This window comes from Podarcis vaucheri (assembly GCF_965113315.1).
Source record: "Podarcis vaucheri genome assembly, chromosome: 1".
Lineage (NCBI taxonomy): Eukaryota > Metazoa > Chordata > Lepidosauria > Squamata > Lacertidae > Podarcis > Podarcis vaucheri.
Window position 1 is genome coordinate 62,449,675 of NC_138759.1, and position 10,096 is coordinate 62,459,770.

The 10,096-nt window shown below is 40.5% G+C and overlaps 1 protein-coding gene across 4 annotated transcripts in view; it reads left to right on the top strand.

The window, feature by feature from the left end:
• Window positions 1-10,096, top strand: part of NELL1 (neural EGFL like 1) — a 382,749-nt gene that overhangs the window by 151,435 nt on the left and 221,218 nt on the right. The gene's annotated exons all lie outside the window — the stretch shown is intronic.

Consider the following 10,096-nt stretch of genomic DNA (forward strand, 5'->3'; position numbering starts at 1 on the left):
AAGAAGCTTGTAGCTCTCCTACAGCTATCTCTGTCTCCAGGAAGGGACACGGAGTCTTGGGAAAAGGCATCACCTGCCACCTTGTCCTTTGGGGGAGGGGGGAGAAGCAACTGGGGAATTACCCCACCAGCTGTGGCCCTTGGGCTCAGAAGACTGCCAACCAGAAGGCAGGTCTCAGAGCCTGCAGAAGGGTGCTGCTGGGAGCCCGCTCAGAAGTCCAACCCACCAGGATTGCTGGGACCACACTAAACAGAGAGCATTTACAGCAGCCATGTCAGTGGAGAACCACAGTAAAGTGCAGAAGGCCTTGTTTTTGTGACCCTGTGTGTGGGGATTAGGACTGGAATTGCCTGGGGGAAAGGAGTGGGAACTTGTAACAAGGGCTAAAATGTCAATTAAGTCAAAATTATTGATTGCTTCTTGATTGTGGTGGCAGTTGCTACTCATAGTTGGGCCTATTCCCCATGAAATGCATGGATCAAGGGACAGTCTGTGTGCCAGTTCCCCAGGAGGGTCTTACAGTTGTAACCTTTCCTCATAGGGAGTTTCTCCAACACCTTGATCACTTGGGTTGCCCTTTTCTGAACCTTTTCCAGCTCTACAACTTCCTTTTTTGGGGTTAGATGACCAGAACAGTATACAGTATTCCAAGTGCAGTCATGCCACATGACTGTATAACAACATGATGATATTGGCAGTTTTATAATCAATCCCTTTCCTAATGATCCTTGGCATGGTATTTACCCATTTCACATCTGAGCTGATATCTTCATTGAGCCATGATCCCGAGGTTCTGTTCCTGGTCGGTCACCAACAATTCAGGCCTCTTGAACTTATATGTGAAACTCTCTCTCTCTCTCTCTCTCTCTCTCTCTCTCTCCATATATTTGCCCCATTGTGCACCATTCTACACTTACTTACATTGAATCAGCTCTGCTATTTTACTGCTGATTTGCCAATCCCTTTTTGATCTAACCAAAGTTTTAAAGTTTCTAGAGTTTCTGAAGCTTCCCAATGAATTTTTGAGTAAGCCTTGTTGCTGAAGTCTGCCAGTGTTATCATTTTTCATTCTCATTTCAGCTCTTCCATGTCTTAATAGACGAGAAAGGCAAGAAGTAAATAAAAGTAGATATTACAGAGACTTTTTTCTTTTATTGACCTTTAGTTCCTAATAAGGAGGCTGGTCCTCTTAGCACTCTGCAGCTTCAGTTGGAGTGATTTCCAACCTTTTATCTATATTTGATAGAAAAAAGACATAGGACTTAAATTAGAGGATTAATTGGAAACCTCTTAGGTGCACTTGGTTTCTGGATGACTGGATCGGAGTCCTTGTTTTGAAAGGTCAATTACTTATTCAGTTATCTTTGGTGCTGTGCAGAGGTAAAAGCAACATTTCCTGTTTATTTACTTCTTAGTCCCCCTTTCATTAAATAGACGGCTGGATTATGAACATAAAATCATATTCAATAGCTTGTCTGTTAATCTTTGGTAAAAACATCTAATTGACATTTAGAAAAATAATCACAGTCAAGTAATATAGAATTAATAGTGTTTTGTACTATTTTTGTTCCTAAACAGTCCTGCTTCATTCTGCTAAATTGCACATTTAATTGGTAATGATTTTGATTATATTCTGTTCTTGGGAACTGAGTGGCTGAGGAAAAAATGGTTGGCATTAACTAAGATCTTTTCACCTCTTGATTAATCATTTCAAACTGACTAAAAAATATGTTCCTTTGGTTATAGCTCCGAATGAGCATGCAAAAGAATTATGTGCTCTTAGCCGAGTATTCTGTTGACAAGGAAATACTACCTTTCTCTATCTTTTAGCACTAATTGACAGTCAACTTATCAAAGGGCCAATAAATGAGTTATCTAAGGCATCACACTCCTTTTCTTACCACTGAGGTGGCCCAATAGTGATCATTTTGAAATGGCCCTTAATATAAAGCAGATGGGGAACTCCAACAAATGGAGTGCTACTCATCCATCCATCCCAATCCATCCCACCAGTTTTCCTCACCATCCAAGACTCTGTCGGCATCCTGTGCCCAGTGAAGATGCCCAGTCTCATTCAAACGTTTACCCCCACCCATTTTAGTCCCCCCCCCCATTTTGGATTTTTTTCTGATTGGTTGGGGTGGGCATGCTTGTAAATTTTCATTAAAGAGCATTTTATAATTCTCAAAGCCAAAAAATAAAGTTTTAGACTCTCTGGGCAGGATTCACCTAACTAGCCCCATCAGCAGAAGTCCAGCGAAAGGACTTCTGCTTGCATAAGGGGTTTTTCCTCCTTTCCTCCTACTTGCACCCCCCAAAATTGTATTGTGGAGGGGGAGGGTTAGGAGAAGCCCAGAACAGTGCACAGGAGGAGAGGAGCTGAAATGCTTGTGCAGACAGAACAATTGAAAATGTATGACATTGAATACCACCCCCTTTCTCCCAAATGCTATGCCAACACACTTTATAGCTTAAAACAGAAAGTAACACCTAGGGTGGAGGAAAATCAGCACAGAAAGGATATTGTGATGTCTAATTACTAAGGCAATAATGCAATCAATGGGAAGTAAATCAAATACAGTTTAGAATACTATTAAAATGTCTATTTACATTTTAGTTTAAAGAGAACTTCAGTAATTACATTTCAAGTGGGAATGTTTTAACCATCACTTGTACCCAAAATGGTTTGTGTTACCACTCAATTAAAAAATAGAGCAATGTTTAAAGTCTTTGATCAGCTTAGTTGATAACCGTGTGTTGTGATTTGTGCATTTAGTCAAATATGTCTTCAGATAAAGGGTGCTGAATGAGAAGACCGTAAAGGGAGGGAGCTATAGTGAAATAGGTAGTGTCTTATTAATTAATTAAAGTAATTAATTAATTTACACAGTCTACTTCCCCTTCCATTTTTGGCACAGTGCTTTCATTGTTACCAATACAATATCATTTTACGGTTCTAGAGGTAAAAGTAAATGTTCTATGGCATCACATAGCCATATTTGTATTGGTGATGTATGATATATTTGTACATACAGTATTTGTAGTGGTGATGTATGGAGTTTTGGCTGGGTTTTCCCCATCTATTTTTATTTTAATGACCATCCTTCTGCTTGTCCGTCTTCACTCCCAAAAAGCACTTCAAAAAATAAATTGGAATTTTCTGTATCTAATTCACACTTTATTACATACTAAACCTCCTCCAAGAGTTCTCACCTACCACGGAATGTGTTTTATGAAAGTACATTCAAAATTCTGTCATTACCAAACTGTACAAAAAAACTATTTGTTTGAATCTTCTTTGCATCTAGCATTAAAATCAATCTTTTGAACATTGACATAAAATCTCTACCCAAAAGCACATAAAAAGAAAAGATTCTCAAAAAGAGATTGCTAGGTATATAATGGAGCAAACAGAATGTATTGCCAAGCATATCACATACAAGCACTTGTCACACACAAAGCACGGGACATATGGATAATAATGGTAAAACTGTTCCTAAATTGTGTTTCTGGCTGGGTCCTAGAAGAGAAGAGGCCCAAAGGCGTGATCTAGGGTGAGAGCCTGAGTGGGAGGAAGTTTGCTTTTTAGATGTGCCCCCTGAGTGGGAAGCCGGGGAAAGCATAGTTATAGCCAAGTGGAATGCACACCCTGTTTGTTATTAGTCCTTAGAATACGATCTTTAGGATGCTGTCAGGATTTGTTTGAGTGGGCATGTGGCAGGGAGCTAGTTGTCTTCTCAACATAGCCAAGCATGTATTTTTTAATAACGCAGAAGAGCTCTTGAGTTTCGGTGTCATTTTCTCCTCTGCTATTACAGAGCATTATTGCCAGGCTCAGGGTGGTGTTATCACTTGAAGACTTAACACTTACTATGGAGAATAGTAAGCTTACAACAGCAGAGGATGGAAGGGATTTTTGGTTTCCTAATGTTGCCTCCTTGTTATTCTCTTACCCCTGCATGATAAAAGAAGTTGGGGGAGGAAGCAAGAGTGAGTAACACAACAATCAAAAGGTTTTAGAGGTGATGGGATGGCCTAGTGTTGAATTTTAGCTGTGATTTTGAAAGCAGGATTTAGGAGTTGATGTGGTCTGAGAACTTGATAGGAAGGAACTTACTGGTGAGTCTATGAAGGAACTTTTGGCCCTTCCATGTATTCCCCCTCCCCACAATTTTGGCAGGGAGGAAGCATAATCCAGACTATACCAAGTTTATCTGACTGTTTATTTTATTCATTTAATTAATTAATTTGTATGGATCACTGCCTTGCCGTGGCGAAGGGGCTTGAAGAACTCAGAGAAGCTATGAACTACGCCGAGCAGGGCACCCAAGATGAACAGGTCATAGTGGAGAGTTTTGACCAAACGTGATCCACCTGGAGTAGGAATCGGCAAGCCACTCCAGTATCCCTGCCAAGAAAACTCCATGGACAAAGACAACAGGCATATAAAAGTTATGACACTGGAAGATGAGCCCCTCAGGTCGGAAGGTGTCCAACATGCTACTGGGGAAGAGCGGAGGACAAGTACAAGTAGATCCAGAGCTGATGAAGCGGCTGGGCCAAAGCCGAAAGGACGCTCAGTTGTGGATATGCATGGAAGCGAAAGGAAAGTCCAATGCTGTAAAGAAAAATATTGCATAGGAACCTGGAATGTAAGAACCATGAACCTGGGTAAGTTGGATGTGGTCAAAAATGAGATGGCAAGAATAAATATTGACATCCTGGGCATCAGTGAGCTAAAATGGACGGGAATGGGCGAATTCAGTTCGGATGACTACCATATCTACTACTGTGGGCAAGAAACCCGTAAGAGAAATGGAGTGGCCCTCATAGTCAACAAAAGAGTGGCGAAAGCTGTACTGGGATGCAGTCTCAAAAATGATAGAATGATCTCGATACGAATCCAAGGCAGACCTTTTAACATCACAGTAATCCAAGTTTATGCACCAACTACTGGTGCTGAAGAAACTGAAATTGACCAGTTCTATGAAGACTTACAAAACCTTATCGAAGTGACACCAAAGAAGGATGTTCTGCTCATTATAGGGGATTGGAATGCTAAAGTAGGGAATCAAGAGATAAAAGGAACAACTGGCAAGTTTGGCCTTGGAGATCAAAACGAAGCAGGGCAAAGGCTAATAGAGTTCTGTCAAGAGAACAAGCTGGTCATCACAAACACGCTTTTCCAACAACACAAGAGACGACTCTACACATGGACATCCCCAGATGGGCAACATCGAAATCAGATTGATTATATTCTCTGCAGCCAAAGATGGAGAAGCTCTATACAGTCAGCAAAAACAAGACCTGGAGCTGACTGTGGCTCAGATCATCAGCTCCTTATAGCAAAATTCAAGCTTAAACTGAAGAAAGTAGGAAAAACCACTGGACAGGTAAGATACAATCTAAACCAAATCCCTTATGAATACACAGTGGAAGTGAGGAACAGGTTTAAGGATTTAGATTTGCTGGACAGAGTGCCTGAAGAACTATGGATGGAGGCTCGCAACATTATACAGGAGGCAGCAACTAAAACCATCCCAATGAAAAAGAAATGCAAGAAAGCAAAGTGGCTGTCCAACGAGGCCTTACAAATAGCGGGGGAGAGAAGGCAAGCAAAATGCGAGGGAGATAGTGAAAGATACAGGAAATTGAATGCAGATTTCCAAAGAACAGCAAGGAGAGACAAGAAGGCCTTCTTAAACGAGCAATGCAAAGAAATAGAGGAAAGCAACAGAATGGGAAGAACCAGAGATCTGTTCAAGAAAATCGGAAATATGAAAGGAACATTTCGTACAAAGATTACCATAATAAAGGACAAAAGTGGTAAAGATCTAACTGAAGCAGAAGACATCAAGAAGAGGTGGCAAGAATACACAGAGGAATTATACCAGAAAGATATGGATGTCTCGTACACCCCAGGTAGTGTGGTTGCTGACCTTGAGCCAGACATCCTGGAGAGTGAAGTCAAATGGGCCTTAGAAAGCACTGCAAATAACAAGGCCAGTGGAAGTGATGGTATTCCAGCTGAACTGTTTAAAATTTTAAAAGATGATGCTGTTAAGGTGCTACACTCAATATGCCAGCAAGTTTGGAAAACTCAGCAGTGGCCAGAGGATTGGAGAAGATCAGTCTACATCCCAATCCCAAAGAAAGGCAGTGCCAAAGAATGCTCCAACTACCGCACAATTTCACTCATTTCACATGCTAGCAAGGTTATGCTTAAAATTCTACAAGGAAGGCTCAAGCAGTATGTGGACCGAGAACTCCCAGAAGTGCAAGCTGGATTTAGAAGAGGCAGAGGAACCAGAGACCAAATTGCAAACATGCGCTGGATTATGGAGAAAGCTAGAGAGTTCCAGAAAGACATCTACTTCTGCTTCATTGACTATGCAAAAGCCTTTGACTGTGTTGACCACAGCAAACTATGGCAAGTTCTTAAAGAAATGGGAGTGCCTGATCACCTCATCTGTCTCCTGCAAAATCTCTATGTGGGACAAGAAGCTACAGTTAGAACTGGATATGGAACAACTGATTGGTTCCAAATTGGGAAAGGAGTACGGCAAGGCTGTATATTGTCTCCCTGCTTATTTAACTTATATGCAGAATTCATCATGCGAAAGGCTGGGCTGGATGAATCCCAAGCCGGAATTAAGATTGCCGGAAGAAATATCAACAACCTCAGATATGCAGATGACACAACCTTGATGGCAGAAAGTGAAGAGGAATTAAAGAACCTTTTAATGAGGGTGAAAGAGGAGAGCGCAAAATATGGTCTGAAGCTCAACATCAAAAAAACGAAGATCATGGCCACTGGGCCCATCACCTCCTGGCAAATAGATGGGGAAGAAATGGAGGCAGTGATTTTACTTTCTTGGGCTCCATGATCAGTGCAGATGGTGACAGCAGTCACGAAATTAAAAGACGCCTGCTCCTTGGGAGAAAGGCGATGGCAAGCCTAGACAGCATCTTAAAAAGCAGAGACATCACCTTGCCAACAAAGGTCCGTATAGTAAAAGCCATGGTTTTCCCAGTAGTGATGTATGGAAGTGAGAGCTGGACCATAAAGAAGGCTGATCGCCGAAGAATTGATGCTTTTGAATTATGGTGCTGGAGGAGACTCTTGAGAGTCCCATGGACTGCAAGAAGATCAAACCTCTCCATTCTGAAGGAAATCAGCCCTGAGTGCTCACTGGAAGGACAGATCGTGAAGCTGAGGCTCCAATACTTTGGCCACCTCATGAGAAGAGAGGACTCCCTGGAAAAGACCCTGATGTTGGGAAAGATGGAGGGCACAAGGAGAAGGGGACGACAGAGAATGAGATGGTTGGATGGTGTTCTTGAAGCCACTAGCATGAGTTTGATCAAACTGCGGGAGGCAGTGGAGGACAGAAGTGCCTGGCGTGCTCTGGTCCATGGGGTCACGAAGAGTCGGACACGACTAAACGACTAAACAACAACAACAAATATGCTGTCAGGAGGTTGTTGCTGCTGTTGTTTTTTTACAAGGCACAATTACACATCTGGAAGTGGAGGAACTATGTTAGCTATAAGGCCAAAACAGAAGAAAGCACTTTTTTTTTAAAGCAGCAAATGTCAAACAAATTAATGGTACTTGGTGTCAAAGAAATAAATTATGCAGTCTCCAAAGCTGGTAGGAAAATAATAACATTTATGCCTGTACTTGCCTGTGGATGGATTTGTGTTATCAAAACCTGCCTATGTATTTACAAGAGAATTAGTTGAAATTGCATATTGCAACTGTCAAGCCCTGGAACAGTTGAACTGGAATTATTTGTTGTCCCCTGGAGTTGCTTCAGTTATGCTGGTGTAATATCATGCTGAGAGTTATATGAAAATGAATTTTAATTTCTAATAAGGTAACCATATGTTTATGAGTTATGCTGTAATAAAGTGTCATAAATAATTATTGTTCCAAGCAAATTCAACCTTGCAGTCATCAGTTCTTATGTTTAACAGCTCACTTGTGAAACAGATTGCAACCATCACGGTATGATTTATCTTCTGAAAATACTCAGATTTGCAATAAAAATACACTTGAGCTATGCAGTCTTTCCCCCCTCATTCAGTAAATGTACCTGAGCTTTAGAATTTATGTGCTGCCATGGGTAGTTGGATGTCCTGAAGATCTACCATTACCTTGCATGTGTTAATAATTAGCATGTAGAAATTTATCTCTTGTTTGGTGCTAGGTGAATGAATATATTAATCTAGTCCCCATTAAAGTCAAGTGAAGCCTTGGCATTGACTTTCGTATTTTATGACCTAATTCTAACGCTATCTGTAGTAGGAAATAAATGTTGAGGATAGGTTATAACTGTGGTGCCAGTGCATCAGAATTTATGGTAATTGTGAGCATTGTGGACTATGGACAGAAACACTAGTGTGGCGTCTAGAAGAGTATCTAGATTTGTTTGATTAACAAATCAGTTATCTCTCCATCTATTCCACAGAATAAGCTGCTTTTTAAAAAAAAACAGTTTCACTTTGTTTGTATTTAAAATAAATGTAGGTGAAATTGTTCATTTTGCAGCTAGACAGTTAAGAATCCTGTAGCAATTTAAAGGGCAGCAAATCTACTTGGCACAAGCTTTCATTAGGTGGATGCTTCAGGAATTCAGGGGGTCCACATTCCAGAGAAAACTCATCTGACCAGCTCTTGAATCAAGTTGCAGATTGGAACAGGGTTGTGCTCTGGAATCTGCAGACCTCTGAATTCTAAGATGTGTCCTGAGGACTGTCTTTAAAAAAGTGAAAAAACAGTAGGCATGTTGTTTGATCTAAGGGACCCATGAACACGTGGGTTTTTTAAAAAAAAGTTAGGATGGATTCTCCCACTTTTATGTAACCTTCATTTGCTTACAACCACATCAACCATCTCCAGCACCAAGGCTTCATGGTCAGCTAAAGCCTTGCCTTTTCAGAGCCACAGAATACTATGTTTGGTGTCCAGGCTTGTGTCCAAGCCTCTTGACCCTCAGTGAAGGTTAATCTGCTGGGAAGTAGCATAGAATCAGTTGTTGATTCTACTTTGAATTAACTTAAACGGAATGCTCATTTTGATATTTTATTATATTAAGTGGGAAAACAAGGAAATAGTTATCCAAGTGCTATGTCAGAGATAATGATGATTGTTATGATCCACTGTTTTACTGGTTCTTGAGATTGTGAATAATACATTTTTGTATGGGGAGGGGTAGGTGATCTCTTTATGTTGTTGTTGTTGTTTGTTTACTCTGTGAAAGTATGTAACAATGAAGAACAGGTAATAAACATGTTAAATAAGTTTACACACATAGCAGAATAAAAGCAACAGTAGAAGACTAAACAAAAGTGAGAAGGTGTAAGGTGGATAAAGAGTAATGTTTGTAACGGTGAAAAGTTAAAGCTGAGGGCCTGAATAGAATCGCTGAAAGTGTATAGAGTGAAAGAGAATAATGATGTTTTCACACACAAAGCTCAAAGCACTTTTTGCTTCAATGGGTTTATAACACCAATGTAAAATCAATACTAGCCAGAATGCTCATTTCCATTACAAATACCTGTTCTGCATTAACCATGATTAGACATTCACATAAATAAGGGAAGGAAGATTAAAAGGCAATTTAAACTTCATGTGTGAAAGGGACAATGTTATAGGAATATTATTCCTATTGGAATAATAGGACATGAACTAGGGAGTGATTCTTTTATTGGGACTGATATATTCAAATTTAGGACAGGAGGGTATTAATAGTAGTGTGTGTGTGTGTGTGTGTGTGTGTGTGTGTGTGTGTGTTTGTATGACTAGAACCAAACTTGCTTAGCTTCAGACTTTGTGTGGCTTCATGTTTACCTTGGCTGAACAAAATGTTATAGGCCACACATGAAAGAGAATGGAGAAAAAGTGACAAAGGGCTTATCCACACCAGAGTAAAGTGGACCCCATCCCAGAATTGTCCCAGACCTCTCCCCCTTTAAATGTTTTTATTTATATATTCTTCCCACTTCGGACTTTCAAATGATTTAAAACTCCACATTTAAAGGAGGAAAGGTCCAGGACAATACTGGGATAGGGAGGACATCATGCATATGT